The sequence below is a fragment of the Ambystoma mexicanum genome, chromosome 10 (assembly GCF_040938575.1).
Source record: "Ambystoma mexicanum isolate Mex_15411 chromosome 10, UKY_AmexF1_1, whole genome shotgun sequence".
Classification (NCBI taxonomy): Eukaryota; Metazoa; Chordata; class Amphibia; order Caudata; family Ambystomatidae; genus Ambystoma; species Ambystoma mexicanum.
The window spans coordinates 1,571,736,060-1,571,756,616 of NC_090932.1; positions in this window are offsets into that span (position 1 = coordinate 1,571,736,060).

The following is a 20,557-nucleotide window of genomic DNA, read 5'->3' on the forward strand; positions in this document are numbered from 1 at the left end:
GCACTGCTTTCGACACTGTTCCCAGGCAACGTCTATGGGAGGTCCTAAGGAACTATGGCATCCCAGGGGCACTTCCGTCAGCTATTCAGGGCCTGTATTCAGGCCATACGGCAGTGAGGAATCGATGGGAGTACCTCAGTCAGTATTGGTATTAAGAAGGGCATTCGTCAGGGGTGCGTCCTGGCACCTATACTGTTCTGTTTATTCATCAATGGTGTCATAGGGGAGCTTCTGGGTACACACACTGATGCCCCATCTTTGGCTGGTGAGTAGATGCTGGTCCAGCTGTTTGCAGATGACGCTGTTCTCTTATCACCAACACCTTCGGGCGCCCGCAAGCAGCTGGAGACCTTTGTCACTTTCTGTAAGCTGTGAGAAACATGAGGGTATTCTCCCAAGCAGACCTCGAGAATGTCATATTCAGGCAGCAAAGGAAGGGCTGGCGCTCTCAGATCCCAACCCTGGGGGTTGACGAGTGATGGAGGATCACCTGGGTTTGTGCACGGGGAAAAACCCCAGGTGGGAGGCAGTGAAGAAAGAGAGGACGAGATCCCTGAGACCTTTTGTATGCTGTACCACATCTGCCTCCCTTCCTCCCAAGGAATCTCTCTTGGCCAAAACCAATGACCCCTTTGCATATGACAAATCCCCTAGGAACCCAAACCCTGTTGCATTAGGAAACTATCTGTCCCAGAATCCCTGTCTTCCTGTCTTCCTGTGTCCTACCCAAATACTTCCACTCATTCTCCTCCACGTTCCTCTGATTATTTCCCAAACTCCCAATCAGTTGTGACAAAACACTACCCTTCCCACAATCTCCCTTATTCCATTCACAAACCCTATAAAGCTCACCTTTCTGAGTCAACCAACAACCCCCTTCCTTATGACCTCTTTTCCCCATCGTACTCTGTAGGATACCTAGAAAATCTACTGCATTGCTTTTCCAACACAAACACTTTCTCACACTATGACAGACAACGGACTAAAAACAAAGCCGTTTACCTGACATGTCCCAACACAAGGGCCAGGCAGAGTCAGGCAATTGCCAATAATTACACACACCCGACAGCCCCTTCTCTGGCCCAAAGTGAAGAAAGGCAGAGCCTGAGGGCACACTTCAACCAAGGTCGAACACACGAGGAAGCAGCTATTCCAGACCGGCAGTTTAAACGGAGGAGAAAAGTGGCGAGACCTGAAAGGACGACGAGGAGGGAATTGCCCTTGCCCTTTTCAACTCAGACCCGTGAAGCCTCCGAAAGGGAAATCATAAGACCAGGAAGTCCAGCCGGCACGAGATGTGACAGGTGTCAACGGAACACAGGGACCTCATGCACTAATAGCCAAAGCAGGGAGAAGCGCTTGCCGTCGTGGTGCCGTTCTTGACTCCCGAGGCAAGACACCAACAGTTCAGCACAGCCGGTGAGTGGGAGAGAACTGATAGTTAACCGAACTGAGCTTGGCCCAAGGTTACAGGTGGCAACATTGTTTAAACAAATAACTTGAGTAATTGAACTTTAAAGAAACCCTAGTAAAGGTCCAGATACAGAGTGGTCCGGAGCTCGTTCGAAGGACTCTGTCTGGAACCTTTTGTTGAAACTACGAGAATCAAGAGGCCTTAGGGAAGGCCAGCATGAAGTGTCAAGGTGATCATATGAGGGTCAAGCAAAACCCACTGTGCAGTCAAAAGTCTTTGGCACGTTGAGGAAATTAAGCTAACCAGTGAGACACACAAGAACATTGTATTAATAGAATTGTGTGAAGCCTGGCTGGGGGCTTTAAGGGAAAACTGTTTGGGACCTTTAAGAAAAGCCTGATTAGGGTCTGAGACCCGAACGTATGATTTTGATTTGATTTTATATCACGTTCCAAGACAGACTCAACTGTATCCAGGCGCAGATGATAACTACCGCAAGATACTGACAGACACTGAACATTATGTGGGATTCATGTTAGAGCTGCCTATCAAAACAGATGGGTTTTCAACATCTTTCTAAACTGCTCTAAAGAATGGCAGGCTCTAATCTCCAATGGGAGTTGATTCCAGAGTTTAGGTCCAAACAATCCTATCCCCCCTGGAAACCAGCTTGGCACGTTCGACAATCACCAATAATTTATTTCCAGAGCGTAAGTCTCTAGTCAGATGATACAAAAGGACCTTAGCGCTGAGATAATCTGGGGCTAGCCCGTGGAGACACTTATACATCAACCAGGCTGCCTTAAACTTAATTTTCTCTTCTAACCTTAGCAAATGAAGGGATCTATGCAGGGTGGAAACATGGTCTCTCTTCCTTAAATGCCTAATCAATCTGATTGCTGCATTCCGGGCCTTCTGAAATCTAGCCAGCTGCTTTGCTGGAATACCTGCCATCGGGCTATTGAAATAATCAAGGTGTGTATTAGTCATTGCTCCCACTACCACTGCATGATCCTCCACAGGTAGGAAGGGGAGAACATTGCTAAGCACCTGGAGAGAGTAATAAACTCACTGTCCTGGTCCCCCTGCCAAACACAGCCTAGATTTTATCTTTTCTGGGTGAATTGAAGTTTCTCACCTAGGATAGACAGAGGAGGTGTGGGGGGTGGAGGGCGCGGAGGTCTGTCTCTCCACCATCATTTTCCCTTTAGGACCGAACAATACAATGTTGGTCTGTGCTGTGTTCAATTGAAGCTAATTGCATGCCATCCATTTGTTAATATTGACCATACACTGATTGATTTTTGCAAAAGCTTCCTTGATGTTTTTCGTCTCAATATAAATGTGTGTATCGTTGTCATAGGAGTGAAACCTCAAACCATGCCTCCTCAGTATATTGAGCACTGGACGAATGTACAGATTAAACATCAGCGGGGATAGTGATGACCCACAAATGCCTGAAATTGAGAGGAGACCACCTTCTCCAAAATCTTAGCTGGCCAGATTAAATTGGCCACTGCCTGGTAATTTTTCAAAACTACTGGATCCAGATTGGATTTTTTTAGCAGGGGTTGGACCATTATTCTTTTAATGCATCTGGAACCCGGCCCTCTAACAGGGACTTTTTCACAAACAGAGTTACAAAGGGTGTATTATTAGCCGACAACCGCCTGGCTACACAAGCAGGCATTGCTAACGCTAAATCATTTGTTGGCTTCAGTTGGAGTGTATCAGTTCCTCAGTCACATACTGGATGTATGTCTGGCAAATGTGAACCCCAATGAGGGATGCCTGTGAATCATGGTGAAGCATAATACACCAGAGAACATGTGATGACAATAGTGAACCCGCCCGAGGGATGTCCACAATGAATGATTGTGTAAAAAGACATTAAGACTCTTGAATATTACAAGCTGATAATATTGTAAATGAAAGGTCATAGTGAACCCGACTGAGGGAGGCCCACGTTGCAAGAATGACGAGATCCCGGCTTAGGGGGATCGAAGGGGTGAAGCACAATCGCCCAACGTGAAAGATTATCAAAGGAACTTTTTGTTTTTTTGTTGTTTATATAATTATAATAATGGTCCAGTAGGTCTTATAAGGCAAGAGACTTTTGCAGAAAAGAGACTTGGCCCCAGAAGGTCCAGGCATTGTTGAAAGGAACTGTAACCTTGTGCTGGAGAGGCCCAGGAGTGTGCTGTGCTCAGGAGTCCTGCCTTGTCTGGTGCTAAAAAAACGTGGGGAAGGGAGACCCCAGCAATACCATCCTGACTTATCATTTCATGAACACTTCTTTCTTTTCTTGCGAAGATTATCTCACACTATTTTGTAGCATAGCGGTGAGGATTGGCTATAGGTTTTTTAGTATAGGCTCTTTTTTGATTTGACTAGACTCTACTTGGACGGTGTTATTATTTGATGGTCATAGCTTGCTCCCATCTTAGATTTAGGTTTAGATTGGTGTTTATCTCACCCATTATACAGTTTTATAAACACCCTTGAGCTGTGATCACTTGTGTCTGTCTTTACTGTTGCCACCATGAGTTCCTTGCAAGGCGAAATGGGCTATCCCTTAATATTAGCAAAACTAAGTTTATGATTTTTAACAAAATGGCTAGCAGAAGGCACAAGGGTATCAGGTTGGCATTGGATGAAGGGAAAATTGAGCAGGTAGCCAGCTATGATAACCTGGGGGTGAGAGTAATGGAGTCATTCGGGTGGCCCCTACTTTTGGAGAAGGCGAAAGTAACTCTGGCGAGGTATAGTTGCCAGATTTACTAGTGAACATGGCAATGGGGCTGGATGTCTCTCGTGAGGCATATGGCGCGCAAGCAAGGCAGGCTGCACTGAACCTCTAGGAGTGGTGGAGAATACATTCTTGAAAAATATACTTGGGATCCCAGTTAGTGCGTCAAATACACCAGTACATTTAGAGAAAGGCATGCAAGGGATTGTCTCAGTTTCCCAGCTGTGACCAGTGCTTTACGGGGTCCGTCTGTGGACCAATGGAAATCTTCTGGTATTCAGACAGGCACTGCTAGATGTTTTGGCCCAACAAGGGGGCAGCTCATTGAAATGGTTTATGCATGTTAAGGATTTGCTGGGGGACCTAGGCCTCGAGGAGTATTGGCGTAACCCTAGTGGCTCTAACTTCTGGCTTTGGTTAAGGTTGAGCGTGACAATGTGTTGAATTCTCATGCCTCTGTAACCTTAGCTTGTTATTTTTCCATTAAAAATCAGGTCGGCGGGAGGCCACCAGGGGGCGTGCTGATGTCGGAAGCCTGAGTGTGTAGCTCCTCACTCACCGGGTATGAAGGTGATCAGAGCCCCCCCCCCCCCCGACGCCCTTGAAGACCCATCAGAGTGAAAGCAGCAAAGTCTTCGTTGGGGGAACACCCAGGGCACAGCGCCAAGCAGTTTGGGGTGAATCGGCCTGGCACATAGAAAGTTACTTGAGGGAGAAGTCCTCCTGAGCTAAGCAAGAAGAGGTGCCTGCCTTGCCGCTTAGCCCGCAGAGGCATATTGGGACCTTACCTACGGGCCGAGCAGCAGTGAGGGTGATTCCCCCCGCAGGAGGCCAGGACCCCCCACAAAGTGACTGGGAGGGGGCTGTTGTGGCCACCGAAATGCGGCGGCATGAAATAAAGCGAGGCTGGAGACACCGAGGTGGGTGAAACAGACAGAGGTGTCTAGCCCCCCAGGAGGGGCCTATAGACCTCAGAGGGACCCGCACTTGGTGTGCCCTATCCCTGCCCCCCGCTGCCAATGGGAGCGGAGTGGGACAGCGTCCATCAGCCGGACCGGCCTATTCGTATTGGGGCCCCGTGGGGACACCAGAGAAGGCTAAAGTGGGCGTATGAGACAAGTGGAGGTTAGGAGAGTGCGGGAGGTGTGGGCCCCCTTCTTAGGGGCGTGTGCCCACCTCCAGACACCCCATTCCACAGCTCCAATGCCATAAGGACCAGAGACGAACTCCCCATTCCATGAGATCGGAGCACCTGGAGAAGGGCTGCAGAGTGCGAAAGTGCTGGCTCCCCCTGCCACACACAGTGGGGCCTGGCGCAGTGCACTCACAGAGAGGAGGGAGAGAAGTAGAGTGACGCGGATGGCGAGTGGTGCTGGTGGGGCAGTGGTCCCCCAAATCTAGCCTTCCAAACGTGAGCCGTCCCAAGACTGGCAGAACGTGAGGGCGCAAGAGACTCACCTTGTAACACATCTGGAAGTGGCCCAGTCCACAGCGGAGGGGGTATACCACGCTGGCCAGTGAGGAACGCCACATGAGCGTGAGAACAAAGCTAGCCAGCTTTGAGTATACGCAGGGCGAGAGCTGGGTGGGGATAGGGTCCCGGACCACCATGGCGACAGCTGAGGATGACTCATGAGCCACAAAAAAGGACGCAGCTGCACTGATGGAGGAGATCAGAAGCATGCAGGCCGAAAGAATAACCCAAAGGATCGACAAGATGGAAGATAGACTGGAAGAGGTGGAACACAACCAGTCTTCTAGAGACGCCATGGAGATGCAAATGGACGTCAGAATGTCTGAAATGGAAAGGAGAGCGGGAGAGATCACATTGAAAATGAACATCGAGAATCGGGAAATGCTGAACAACTTAAGACTTTTCGGGGTCCCAGATAAGGAAGGGGAGAAAGAGGACCTGAGGAGGATCCTCCACAAAGTCACCAAACTAACCTTTGAGGATGACACTATTGATGAGGCCAAATAGAAAGGATCCACAGGGCCCCAGGTCGGTTCTTGCACGATTTCATAACTATCCCGATATGCATAAGATTCTTGAGAGGGTAAGAAAGAAGGGCCCTGTGATGTACGCTAACTCCAGAGTAATGGTCTTCCAGGACCTGTCCTCACTAACACTCGCAAGGAGTCTGTGCCCACCCCTAACTAAATAGATGAATGAATAGGGTGTTCGATATCGGTGGGGCTTACTGTTTTCTATAGCCTTCGAAGTTGACGGCACTAAATATAAACTGTCCACTGAGGATGAAATACAGAGAGCAACGAGCGACCTAGTGGGCGAGGCAGGGGGCTCACAGAGGCCCAATGAGCGGGGGGGGCTGGCCAGTGGCCATTAAGGGACCCACCCAAGAGACAACAAATGCCAGGATATGATATGATATGATATATGGCATTTATAACGCGCCTATACACAAGTGTTTCAAGGCGCGACGAGGCAAGGGAGGGGAAAACAGGGGAAGACAGACAAACAATAAAAAAAAAGTGCAGCCAGCAGTTGGCAAGTAAAAGGGTAAGTGCAGACCTCTGTGTCAAGTTAAGGAAGTGGGACCGTAGGGATACAGAAAACAGTCACCAAGTGCAGGGGTTGTCAGGAACCGACTGGCGGGGGAGTGGATCTGGGCCCGAGATCGGAGGGTGGCCAGGTAACCAGTGCAGTTTCCGTGTCAGCCAGGAAATCAGTAAGGGAGAAGAGGTGAGAAAGCGGATGAGAAGAGAAACGTTTTGAGCTGCTTACGGAACCGAAGATGATTCTCCTCAAGTTTCAGGGAGGCAGTGAGGCTGTTCCAGAGGGAGGCCCCAGCCGAAGAGAGAGATCTACCACCAGCTTGTTGCTTGGAGAAGTGACTGACCCTGAGGGAATTGGAGGCAGATGAGCGAAGAGCTCGAGAAGGAAGGTATTTAGGAAGAGAGAGTTGATGTTATTGAGGCCTCAGGCCCCAGAAGGCCTTGTGGACGATGCAGAGGGTTTTGAACTTAATCCTCGAAGCCACTGGGAGCCAGTGCAGAGATTTCAGTCCTGGAGAGATACGATCCCTGGGCTTGAGGCCAAGGACAAGTCTCGCAGTCCTGTTCTGGATATGTTGCAAAGGGCGGAGAGTAGAAGCAGGTAGATTTAGAAAGAGGCTGTTACAATAGTCCAGCATGGAGAGAACCAGAGCTCTGGAGACAGTGAGCTTTTGGGGAAAGGAGAGGAAAGGAAGAATACTTCTGAGGAGGTGTAGCTTGTAGTGTGACTTCTTAGAGACGTCAGAGATGTGAGGAGAGAAGGAGAGTGTAGAGTCGCAGACGACCCCAAGATTTTTAGCCTTGCAGGTGGGAACAGGAAGGGGGCCAAGAGAGGCCGGCCAGAGAGATACAGGAAAGGAGGGAGTGGGTGTGCCGATGAGGAGAATCTCAGTCTTACTGGCATTAAGGCAGAGGTCATTGGCGGCGCACCACACCTGATAGCAGACAGTCGGAGATGAGGGAAGTAGAGGAGGAGGCTGAGGGTAGCCTGAAGATATGATATGATATGGCATTTATAACGCACCTATACACAAGTGTTTCAAGGCGCAAAAATGAGCTGAGTGTCATCCGCGTAGCACTGAAAGGTGGGCCAGGAGTGCCAGGTATTGGTTGAAAAGCCAGGCAGAGAGGTTAGACCCCTGAGGAACACCCCAAGTAGAGACAGAATAGCAGAGAGGAAGGACCCAAGTTGAACCTGGGAGGGTCGGTCGGAGAGGAAAGAAGTCAGCCACGCCAGAGCCTGACCAGTGATACCCAGGTTATCACAAAGACGGTTGAGCAGGATGGCATGGTTGACAGTGTCAAAGGCAGAAGAGAGATCAAGCAAGATGAGGACACAGGGGGTGTTGGAGTCAAGGTTGGAGAGCAGGTCTTCACGGATGAGGGTCTCGGAAGTTCAAGAAACTTAACACATCTCCTGCGGCTGGCACTGGATAGCAAAGGAAGTTGTATCGTTTTCACTAAGTGGAATGCCGGGGGGGAGGAGCCCTACCGGGGGAGTCATGTAGGACGGGACATCACTAGTCTGAAAGGTGTTGAGATGGTCTGCCTGTCATTTCGTGAACTGTGCACCGGAGGGAACTGTAGAGGAGAGGGTTCAGGGGTGCTAAACAGAGGAGGGGAGGTTGGAGGAGGGGGCTCTGAGAGAGTGTTGTTATGGTGTTGGGACCCGTGTGATAGGGTCCGGTTGGTGGTTCGGTTTCACCCTAGTGATGTTAACTGGGGAGGGCCAGGTGCCACTCAGGGTTTGGGGAAGGGAGGGGGCAGGGAGTAGGGGGAACCTGGTACCAGTGACCTCTCCTGCTTTTGTATTATCTTCCTGTGACAGATTGTTGTGGCACGTTATGGCTAGCCTGGTGGCGAGGGCGAAGGGTTCGTACTGGGATAACATGACAGCGAACATAAGTAAGGCCGCCCAAGAGAGCCGGCTGAGGACGGGAACTCTTAACGTGAAGGGCCTGAACTCACTGACTAAAAGGTCCCTGGTGGCGAGAGATTTTCATAGGGTAGAGTTGGATGTGATGTTCCTCCAGGAGACCAAATTCTGCAGGGGGGAGGAAATAATCATCCCTGGTGGTTTGTTGGGCCAGGTGTACAGGTGGTCAGGCCCTATAGAAAAGCGGGGGTGGGTATCCTATTTAACAGAGCGCTTAAGTGGAGGTATCTAAGGTGTGTCGGACTTGGAGGGGGGGGGCCTTATGGTCTCGGGAACCATCAGAAAGGTGCGTTTTACATTTGCCACAATCTACGCTCCCAACCAAAGGCAACTGAGATTTCTGAAGAACATTCTCCCAAACACAATGGTGGAGAATTCGGGACACCTCATTATTGAAGGGGACTTCAATATATGGGCGGATGTGAACTAGGGATGGGCAAGGGCTGCAAGACGGGGAGCAGGGAGTGGGGAGGCCAGGTTACAGGGAGATTCAGGCAACTCTTGAACTGTATGGCCTGAGGGATATGTGGCGCCACTTTCACCTGCAAGAGAGGGGCTACAGCTTCTACTCTCCACCCCATGGAACCTTTACTAGGATCGATTATGTATATGTCTGAAGGGACTTGTGGGAGGAGGCGTTGGACTGATATATTGGTCGGATCACGATATGGTTACAGTGGACCTGGGATAGGCGGGCATGAACCCAAGGGGATCCACGCCGCGCTTGATCCACCTGAATTGGGTGGGATTCATCAAGGGGAGGCAGGGGGCGGATATGATGAGGAAAACTCTACACTTGATGCACGATGCCAGTGGGGTGAGGGGGAAGGGCCCCGCCCTTCTCTCAGTCAATGCCGAAAAGGCCTTTTATAGGGTAGAATGGGTGTTCCTCGAGGTGGTTCTCGCCAAATTTCGTACTGAGGGAGGCTTCCTACACGGGATCATGGCAATGTATGCTTCCCCTAGAGCCTGTGTAGCAGTAAATGGCAGATTTTCCTGTTGGTTTGGGGAACCAGACAGGGTTGTCCTCTCTCCCCCTCGTTGTTTGCACTCTCTGTAGAACCCCTTGCACAGAGGAATAGAGAGGATAGTAGGGTAGAGGGATTGACCGTGGGAGGGGTGGAGTATAAATTCGATCTTTACGCAGATGACATGTTGATGCACATAGTAAACCCCTGACGTCTGTACCTGCAGTGGTTCAACAGATATGGCATCCTGCCCGGACTTAAGATCAATAAGTCAAAATCAATCCTTTTTCCACTGGACAGGGATCAAGACGGTGAAGCTGAAAGGTTTGCCCCCCTCGGGAAGCAGGTTACTTTGGGAACGGTGAGATATGGGGTATCAACCTTACTAGGGAAGTGAGGGGACATTTTGAGGCCAACTTCCCCCCTCTGATGTCCACGATTAAGTCTGACCTGCTAAAGCAGAGTAAGCTGACAGTATCATGATTGGGGATTCTCAATGCACTGAAAATGGTCGTCCTCCGAAGACTCCTGTACCTGTTCCAAATGCTCCTGATCCACATCCTAAATTAAATCTTTCAGGAGACGAAGTGCTCCCTACCGAGATGTCTTATAGTGTGTGAAGACAGCCTTATAGCAACAGATGCCGCGTCCCAGATTTCACTGATGAAAATTACTTATTAAATTGTTAGATCAGCCGCAAGGTCGCATTCAATTGATACTGAGGCTGTCCTGTATACTCAATACTAACTTAAAGAAGAAAGGAAGCCGATTTGTTGTACCATGATCAGTTTAGATCATTCAATCAATTACATCTTGTTTACTGGTATTAAGATGTGTTGTAATCCCTCAATCCCTCGACACGTGATTCTCCACCTTTTATTTTTAGGGTGGTTCACAGGAGGGTTCAATAGTACAAATCAAATTTTATGACCTACTGAGATGTCTCTGGCAAAGGAAGAAGGCCAGGATAGCATATGGGGGGGGAGAGCTTTGGGGGGTTCTGGTGCTGCCCGAGGAAAAAGTGGGGTTATTCTGCCAGACGTGAAACGGTATTATAAGGCTGCCCAACTTCGGGTTTTGATACCACACCTTGGGGCCCAAAGGGATCTCCAATGGATCGCGCTGGACAATCGGCATCTCTGACCAGCTACGGTTGGAGAATGGTTGTGGGTGCCGAGAGACAGGATCCCCCATAGAATAAGGGAACATCCAATATTGAAGACCATCTGGGAGATTTGGAGTAAAGACGTGAAAATGAAGGGAGTCACAATGTGGCCCTCCCCGTTGGGACACCTGTGGGTCCCGGGAGTTAGAGATGCAATCCCGAATACAGAGAGATTTCAGGTATTGTTTGAAGCAGGGCTTGAAAGAATAGGCCAGCTGTGGAGGGGGGGGACAGGTTTAATCGATATACTGGAACTGGAGGCGGCCCTGGGTATAGGGAAATTGTCTTCCTGTACCTACAACTAAAGGGGGCACTTACGGAGAGGGCCGGAAGTGAACAAATATGGCAGGATCTCACTCCCTTCGAAAAACTCTGATCTCAGCTATGTATGGGGCCCTTGTGGAAGCAGGTTCACAGAGCCATTGAGGGCGAAGTGGGAACGGGACCTGGAAGAGGAGATAGACCCGACCCATCTCAAATCAATATAAACAGCACGGCATAAAGCTCCTACATAGCTGGCAATACGACCCGGTCAGACTTGCTAAAATGTATCAGGACGTCAGCCCGCTTTGCTGACGAGGTGTGGACTGACGGCTAATTACTAGCATATGTGGTGGGGTTGCCCAAATGCAGTTCTTTTGGGGGAGGTCTTGGGGTGTATTAAGGAGGTGGAGCGGTTCAACAGGGTTACATCTCCTATATTGGTTTTGTTTGGGATGGAGAGGGAGGAGGGGGATTTCTGTAGGCTGCCTAAGATGGCCTGAGGCTTGCTGTTAGCAGCAAGAGCATGCCTCGCCACGAAATGGAAATGTGCACACACGCCAGAGAAAAAGGAGTGGGTTAATGTTGCAAGGAACCTATACGTGATGGATCGGATAAGAGCGGGCTTGCATGGCCGGGTGGGCATGGTGCAGGTGGAATGGGGGATCCGGGGGGATTCGCTGAGAAATATCAGAGTGGCGGAACACCGGGGGATGATGACAGGACAGAATGAGAAAAGGGAATTTGGTCCTTGTAGGAGACCAAGAGGTGAAGGAGGCCGGCACGCTGATGGGTAGGGTGTGACAGAGGACGCTAGAGAGGTGGTCCGGTGCCAATACTTAGATTATATTCCCTAAGAATTTGAAAAATCTTTGTATACAAAACTTTGCTTCGGGATTTTACCCACTGCTGACTTGTTGCATAAGTGGGATAAGCTAGTTTCCCTGATGTGTTTATTATTTAAGGACCCCAAAGAAGATCTGCACCACCTAATTTTGTTGTCCCTGGCCTCCTTGGGTCTAGGGAAACTAACCTGAAACAGTTATTTTTGAGTATTGGCTGCAGGCCTGTTTGCCTAAACTCAGCTGATATTCCTGCGGTCTTTGCAACCAGTAGTTACCTTAAGTGGGTATGGAGGGTTCGTTCAAAAGAGGTGGAAGGAGTGTGATTAATTTTAACTGGAAGGCAATTTGCATTTCAAGTTTTTTATGAGGCATTGTTCTTATGTTATTATATAGTTCTGTGTGATGATGTGATAATTGTGGTTTTTATACAAAAAATTCAATGTATACACAATGTATTTATGAATTGTTGCTTTTATGACTTGTTTTGTTTAAATAAAGCCTATGACTGAACGGAATCCAAGCAATAATGCTAAATAAACATGTGCAAAGATGCCCACGTTGCTGCCTGGCAAATGTCCAGGACCGGGAATCCCCTCTGCAGGGGACAGCTGGCAGCCATTCCCCTACTTGAACGAGCTCTGAGACCCCCAGGCACATTCTTCCCAGTCAGATCATAGCATTCTGAGATGCAGAGAATGATCCACCTAAACAGTCTCTTCTTGTTGACAGCCCTGACAGCATGAGCAGCAGCATAACCAAAAAAAGCCGGTCATCTTTCCTATCCTCTCTAGTACGAGGCACATAGAACTTCAGGGCCCGTACCGGGTCCAGCTGATGGAATCACTCCTCTGCCTTGGAAGGGTGAGGTGGAGGTAAAAACACAGGAAGATGGATCTTCTGAGAGAGATGGAAATCCGAGACCACAAGGGTCTCACTCTCAATGTCATCTTTTCTATGGAAAAGAATGAATAGAGAGGCAAAACAGACAATTCATAGAGCTCACTCACCTGTGCCGCGGAAGTGATGCTAACCAGGAAAATCACCTCAAGGATGAGAAATCTAATAAAACATGAATGAAGGGGCTCAAACTGATTGCCCATAAGAAACGTTAAAACCAAATTCAAATCCCATGCCGGAACGAAAAAAAATCAGGAGAAAACTAGTTACACAACCCATGCAAGAACTGCATAATAATGGGGATTGGGAAAATTGAGACCTTTTGAACGCTGAAATAGCAGCTAGGTAACCCTTCACAGTGCCAAACAGCAGGCACCTCTGGGCCAAAGATAGCAGGAAATTCTACACAGGGGACAGGATAATGGATCCAGGTCCATCTGCCAGCACAAAGTCGGAAATGTATGCCACCTGCAGGCATTAATTGATTTCGTAGCTGTCCTCCGAGCTGAAAGGGGCACATCAAGGAAGTCGTTATGGAGCGGGATTGGGGGAATGAAGCCCTCAAAACGGCACCATTGGCAACGGAGAAGCTACTGAAGTGATCTCATGCGCAGCCTCGCCTCAGTGGCCGCAAGGTTGCATGAGGCCATGAGGCCCAGAAGGCGCAGGAAAGCCAAGGCACAGATGTGTTCCTGCAATTGGAGGACATCGATCATCCGAAAGATGTTCGCAACTCGATACTCGGGTGGGAAAGCCCTGCCTAGGCGAGTGTCCAAGAGTGCCCCGATGAATTGGAGAAACCGGGATGGTAGAACCTGAGGCACTTTGAAGCTTGGGGAAAAGCCCAAACTGTGCAAGAGTGTGCACGTGTGGAGTAGATGCTTCGACACTAGCTCTTGGCAGCAAGCTCGGACAAGTCAGTCATCTAGGCAGGAAAAGACAGGGATGCGTTCTTCCCTGAGGCAAGCCGCTACCACTCCTAGCAGTTTGGTGATGACGCTGGGTGCTGATGAAAAACCAAACGGCAGGACCTTGAACTGGTTATGTTGTTGGCCCACTACGAATCTCAGGTTATTTCCTGTGCTTCTGATGATCCCGGGAAACCAACCAGTCCTACAGATTGAGGGCTTGCAGGATCTGTGCTAGGGTAACCATCTTGCACTTGTCCTTGCATTACAACACTTTCAGCAGCCACAGACCCAGGATGGGGCCCTTGCATCGATTCTTCTTCGGCACCTAAAAATAAGTGGCATACCACCCCTTCCTCGTTCTGAGTGTGGAACCAGTTCGATCACACTCTTTGCCAGAAGCAGAAAGACCTCCTGCAGGAGGATGGGGTCTGGAGACAAGGGGGTAGCGAGGGGATCATTGTCCGGAGGAGGCAATAACCCTGTTGGATGACCTGCAAGTTCCAAGAGTCGGACGTGGTTTCTGACCATTGTAAGAAACCTAAGGGTGCTCTCCTGAGTAAGACCCAGGAATCCCTTATCCAGGTGGCCCGGACACAGCCATTGCTGTTGGATCTAGTTCCTGAGGGTGGACCAGTGAGGGAGGATCCCCTGGTTAGGGGAACCCGGGGTCATGCTCGGGAGAACACCCCAGGTAATACGCAGTATGGCACAGAGGAAGACGAGGAGGACGACCAAATCTCTGAGATTTTTATAGGTAACTCCAGATCAACCTCCCTTACATCCAATGAATCTTCCTTCCCTAAAACCAACAACCCCTCCACATCTGGTAAACCTATTCGGCATCAAACACTGTGGTCTTGGGAAACTACATCTCCCAGAATCACTGTCATCCTGGTGTCTACTCGAGCACTCCCAGTCATTCTTCTCACCGTCCCTCTGATTATTATTTCTCAGACTCTCAGTCTACATTAGCCAAACATTACCATTCCAATAATCCGCATGGCTCATTCCCCCTTGGCTCATTTCAAAATAATAATCCTGGTCATTCCATAAACTCTACCCTGTAGGATGTCTGGAAAGTTTACCAACCCCCCCTTTTGAAAGAAACACTTTCTCCCACCGTGACAAACAACAGACTAAACCAAAGCCGTTCACCTGACATGTCCCAACACAAGGATCAGTTAAAGTCAGGCAATTGACAATAACCACACACACCTGATGGCCCTTTACCTTCCCCACAGGGATAAAAGGCAGTGCACGAAAGCACACTTCGAACAAGGCCGAAGGCATGAGGAGACCGCTTAACCAAACCGCCAGTACAAAAGATAAAGAAAAGAAGTCAGACCCAGAAGGATGACGAAGGGGGAATTGCCCTTTTCAACTCAGACCGGCAAAGCCTCCAGAAGTTACAGCTGGCATGCAGAGCAGCAGAGGATCTATGGTACACGGGGGCCCCCTACAATGATAACGCAGGCGGAGAGGTAAACTCGCTACCATGGTACTATCCTTGACTCCAGAGAACAAAGTCGTCAACGGGTTCAGCACAGCCGGTGAGTCGAAGGTAGCGGATATCAAACCGAACTGTGTTAAAGCTAAGCAATATTCTAAAAGCAAGAAGAAAGAGCTTATGTGTATGTTTGAACTTTAAAGAAAGCCCAGTTGAGGTACGGAGGAAGAGGGATCTGGCGCCACGTAGGTGCTCACTCGAAAGACTCTGATCGGGGCATGATTTTGAAACAACAGCAACCAGAAGGCCCTAGGAAAGGGTGGCATGAGGCGTCAGCGTGGTCCTACGAGGGTCACGTCAAATCCCTTGTACAATCGAAAGAAACCTGTCCGGTTTCTAGAGGAAGGCTAGGGGAAGGGAACTCCGCTTTCCACTACGATTGTGAACTGTGATAATTGGCAAATGTGAACCCAAAGTAGGGATGTCGAAAAAAAGTTAAAGAGAAAGAAACCACGCTTTCTGACAAAACTGAGCAATACATGAATGGTATTAGGAATACACGAACTGTGTTAAAGAAAGGCTGTAGTGAACCCGACGAAGGGAGGCCAGTTTCTTCAGGAAAGGATCCGAGCCCGGCAGATGGAGATTCCAGGGGCGAAGAACAATTGCCCAAAGATTGAAAGAAAGGATCTGAGCCCGGCAGAGGGAGATCCCAGGGGCGAAGAGCAATCGCCCAAAGAACTTGTTTATTTGTTTTCCATTCTACGAAAAGGGGTGAAGAATAATACACCCGAGAACAGTGTATCAACTAAAGTGTCACTTTGCAGTTTGTCTAAATGGACATTAAGGCTCCTAAAAATTATGCGGGATATCTGAGAGGTTGTGGTGAACCTGACAGAAGGAGGCTTGTTTTTTGCAAGGAAGGTCCAAACCCGGCAGAGGGAGATCCTATGGGCGAAGGGCAATCACCCAAGGTGCAAGAACACTGAGAGGACCTTTTTGTTTGTTACTTTAAATCAGCAAACCTTCTAAGGCAAGAGACTTTTGCAGGAAAGAGACTTAGCCTCTGGAGAGGTTTTGATATAGTTGAACTGAACTGTGAACCTTCTGCTGTCGAGGCCCAGGAGTGTGCTGTGCTCAAGAGTCCAACCTTGCCCCATGCTTCAAACGTGGGGAAGGGAGACCAAGTCATACCATCCTGACTCATTTTGTGAACACTTCTTTCTTTTTTGGTAAACATTATCCCACACTCTTTTTGTAACTAGTAGTAAGCATTGGCAATATTTTTTTATGGGCCCTTTTTATTTGACAAGACAGCACTAGGACTGCCTTATTACGTCATGGTCGGAGCTTGCTCGCATCTTAGATTTAGGTTTAGATTAGGCATTTATCTCACCCATTATAAAGCTCAATAAACACCCTTTAACTGCAATCACTTGTGTCTGTCTTTACTGTTGCCACCATGAGTTCCTTACATCATTCTGTGCTGAATAAGAAGAGCAGCCCCCCTGCTGGGACGTGTGGTAACACATGTTACTGAAGTTTGGTGCCTTGGGCACAGTAGGGACATGCCACCCCTCTGGGCACCTATACCCCTACCTCTCAGGAAGTGTTTGCCTCTTACCTGGGGAGACTGACCACAACCTTTGCAGGGCAAAGGCAATGAAGGGACAAAAACCCTTGCATCGGGGTGGCGATTGTGTGTTGGGCTGTTGCACAGAAAGCTCCAAGGACTTAGCTGCCGACAGCAAATTAATCTTCTGGAGGGCGTCACCAGACTTGGCTCCAAAAGGGGTGTTGCTGCCGAATGGCATGTCCAACAATCTGGTTTGGACATCAGGTTTGGACATCAGCAATAAATCCTGAAGTCCTTGGGCACAATAGGGACATGCCACCCCTCTGGGGACCTATACCCCTACCTCTCAGGAAGTGTTTGCCTCTTACCTGGGGAGACTGACCACAACCTTTGCACGGCAAAGGCAATGAAGGGACAAAAACCCTTGCATCGGGGTGGCGATTGTGTGTTGGGCTGTTGCACAGAAAGCTCCAAGGACTTAGCTGCTGACAGCAAATTAATCTTCTGCAGGGCGTCACCAGACTTGGCTCCAAAAGGGGTGTTGCTGCCGAATGGCATGTCCAACAATCTGGTTTGGACATCAGGTTTGGACATCAGCAATAAATCCTGAAGTCCTTGGCCAGGAGTGGCGCCTGGCCTTACCCACACAGTCCGCTGTGTCCACCCCCGATTGCAGAATTTGGTGTGCCCCCTTCCTGCCATCAGAGAACATGGCCTGGAATCCGTCCCTCATTTCCCCTTTGGGGATGTATTCCGCTGCATTGGCCACCGCTGTCCAAAGGCAGAAGGAAAACGTCACCATGGCGCATGAGGCATTCTTGGCCTGCAGTGCCAGACTGCTTGAAGCGAACATCTTCTTGCCCCATGCGTCAACCTTTTACCCTCCCTGTCTGGTGGAAGGGACATGAAGGTAGATATTTTTATGTTAGCCATGGCAGCCTGGACCACTAAGCTCGCAGGTGAAGCATGGGAGGAGAGAAAAGCCAGGTCTGACCGGGCTGGACAGTGTTTCTTTGCCATATGTCTGTCCACAGCCAGAACAGAGGCAGGCTTCTCCCCATGCCTCCAGCACTATTCCTTCCACCACTACATTGAAGGGCAGGAGTGTCTCCTTTTTGGGTTCCTCGTCCAGAATGTCACAGAGCTCATATTTGAACCTGGACCTGGATGGAGCAGACGGGATGGCCATCTTTGCCATCAAGCATTGGAACGCGGCTTGAGGCTTTCCTGGGTTAAAAACTGGCAAAAAATCAATTTCCAGGGAGGTGTTGCGGCTGCTGGCTTCTTGCAGGTCATCTGCCAGTGCCAGCGCATTCTCACCTTCCCTGTAGAATTCCTCAGGGAAATCCCTCACTTCCCTAGAGCCCAGAGGTTCCAGCCCAAAAGGGATCTGGTCACCTTCATCGTCCTAGATGTAGTACGTCCTAGACATAAAAACACCCATAGGGAGTGGAGCATATTCCTGCAGAACTGCGGTGTCCACAGCACTGACGACTACGTTTATGCTGGTTTTGCGACACCTGAAGGCGGGGCCTGTGGGTGCAGAGTTATCACTGCTTCCTTTAGGGCCGGGCCCAAGCAGGGATGGTCCTTTGAGGGTGCCCTGCTATTCGCAACAGATGCGGTGGGCCCCTGTGGTGCCGAAGTCGACAGAGCTGTTGCCTACACCACAGGCGCAGAGGGCGAAGATGTCTGGCATCTTCAGGCAGAGGTTCTCCCATTCATCCGGAGTCGAGGTTTGGGTGGGAAAAGGTACCTCTTTTGGCAGCACTGATGAACCCCTGGAGCGGTTGGCTTTTCTTTGAAGAAGACGAATGACGTTGAGGGGATCCACTTGGAGAAAGGGATCTCTTGCGATTCTCCTTCTTCCTCTTCCTCGCGCAGAGCTGCTGGATCTTCGGAGCACCGATCCGCACCTCGTGACCTCGACCAAGATCGCGGAGCCTCATTCTTTGTCTTGTAGACAAAGGTGAAAATCTTTGCCGCCCTTTCCTGTAGGCCCTTCAGGTGTATGGACTGGCCCGACCCACAGTCCTGGATGCCGTGGCCCTTGCCCAAGCAGTATAGACAGATCTGGTGTGGAACAAAGAGCGACATCGGCCAATCGCAATCCTCGCATGGTTTAGAACTGGATGCTTTTAACCGATTAGGCATGGCGTTGTTCGAAAAATTCCTGACTAGCGAACTGAGCATGCAGCAAAAAGAAACTGAGGTCATGGGGCGCCACACTGTGATATATATATATATATATATATACTGGCTAAGACGTCATATCCGGCGTGTGGAGCGTAGAGTCATCGGACAGAGCCGACGAAGAGTCGTGCTGCGCCTCCTGGCTGTGTTAATATTTCTGGCGAACAGATGCACTGGGCTAGGGATATCACAGATGAGGAATCTGTCGGACGAAAGACTCCATTAGAAATACCTTCATCCCTGATATGAGGGTGGTAAGCAGGGGCGTGAACTACCCTTTCGTAAAAATCTGATTTTTTTGCAGCTCGATGTGGGTTACATCACATGCAGTTTTCTTAAGAATAGAACAGCTTTCTTGAGGATAGAGGTATATCAGTATTACCCGGAATATATCGGGTGTTTTAGAAATAGGATAGCTGTGTTTACAGGAACCTATCAGATGCAGCCGTAACAATACCAGCGTACTGCAGAACATGTATGCCTGAGAATACTTTATTTGAAGAATAGGGATGCCAATTCTGATTAGAAATGACTTACAATGACACATTTACAGATGGCACAGGCATTGCTGTGAAGGGTGCTTGTAAAGTAGCACAAAAATGAGAACACGTGATGAGCCAATTTATGAGGGTGTAAATAAAAAAAGAACGAATTATACCCGGGACAAAACAAACAGAAACAAATGTGTAATAAACAGGTGACTTATAAAGATAACATTAAACAAAGGGGGCAAGTGCTGCAAATTAAAGAAGAGTACTATATACATATACAAGCTTACATCACTTAGTGTCACTGGAGGGAGTGGTGGTGTCAGTTAGGGAGGGAGGGCAGGTAGAGCAAGCTCTTCAGCAAGTATGTGAAGTTTAAGCTGAGCTTTGAAGAGATCCACACTTCAGCTGACTTTGGTTGTGATGGGCAGCGGGTTCCAGTGGAGCAAGGCAAGTAGGGAAAGGAGGGAAAAAGACGAGGCACTGTGGATGTGGGGGGTATAGATAGTGAGGTTGAGTGCAGAGGAGGAACGGAGGGAACGAGATGGTGAGTAAACAGAGATTCAATCAGACAAGTTACTGAGGAGCCAGACCATTGATAGCTTTGTAGACTAGGAGAAGGAACTTTAAAAAATAGCAGTTGTGCACAGAGGGCCAACCAGCATATTGTCGGTAGGCAGAAATTGAGGAGAATATGGGAAGGTTGTAGAGAGTGCAGGTAGCAAAGTTGTGGACTTTGTCTAGGTGGAGGACTGAGTACAGAGCAAGGCCATTGAACAATTGTTCAAGATTCCTGAGCATGAGGGTGGAGATTAGAGTTTTCACAGAGTAGTGAGAAAGAAATGGTTGAATTTCCGAAATGTTGAGGAGGGTAATACAAGCAGCAGTGATAGTGATGAATTGCTGCAGTCGGAAGTCGCTATCAAAAAGTACCCAAAGGTTGTGAGCCTTGGGAGAGGGAGCAAGAAGAGGGGAGTGCACGGGTGGCATTGGAAACCAGGAGAAAGATGACTTTCATTTTTAGAGAGTTCAGCATGAGGCACTGGAGAGCCATGCAATGATGAATTGCAGTGAGACAGTTGCAAGATGACTGGCGTGAAGGAGGGAAAAGAGAAACAGATTTGAGTGTGATCAGCAAAGAGGTAATAGTGAAAGCCACAGGAGAGAATAAGTATTCCAAGGATACAGGC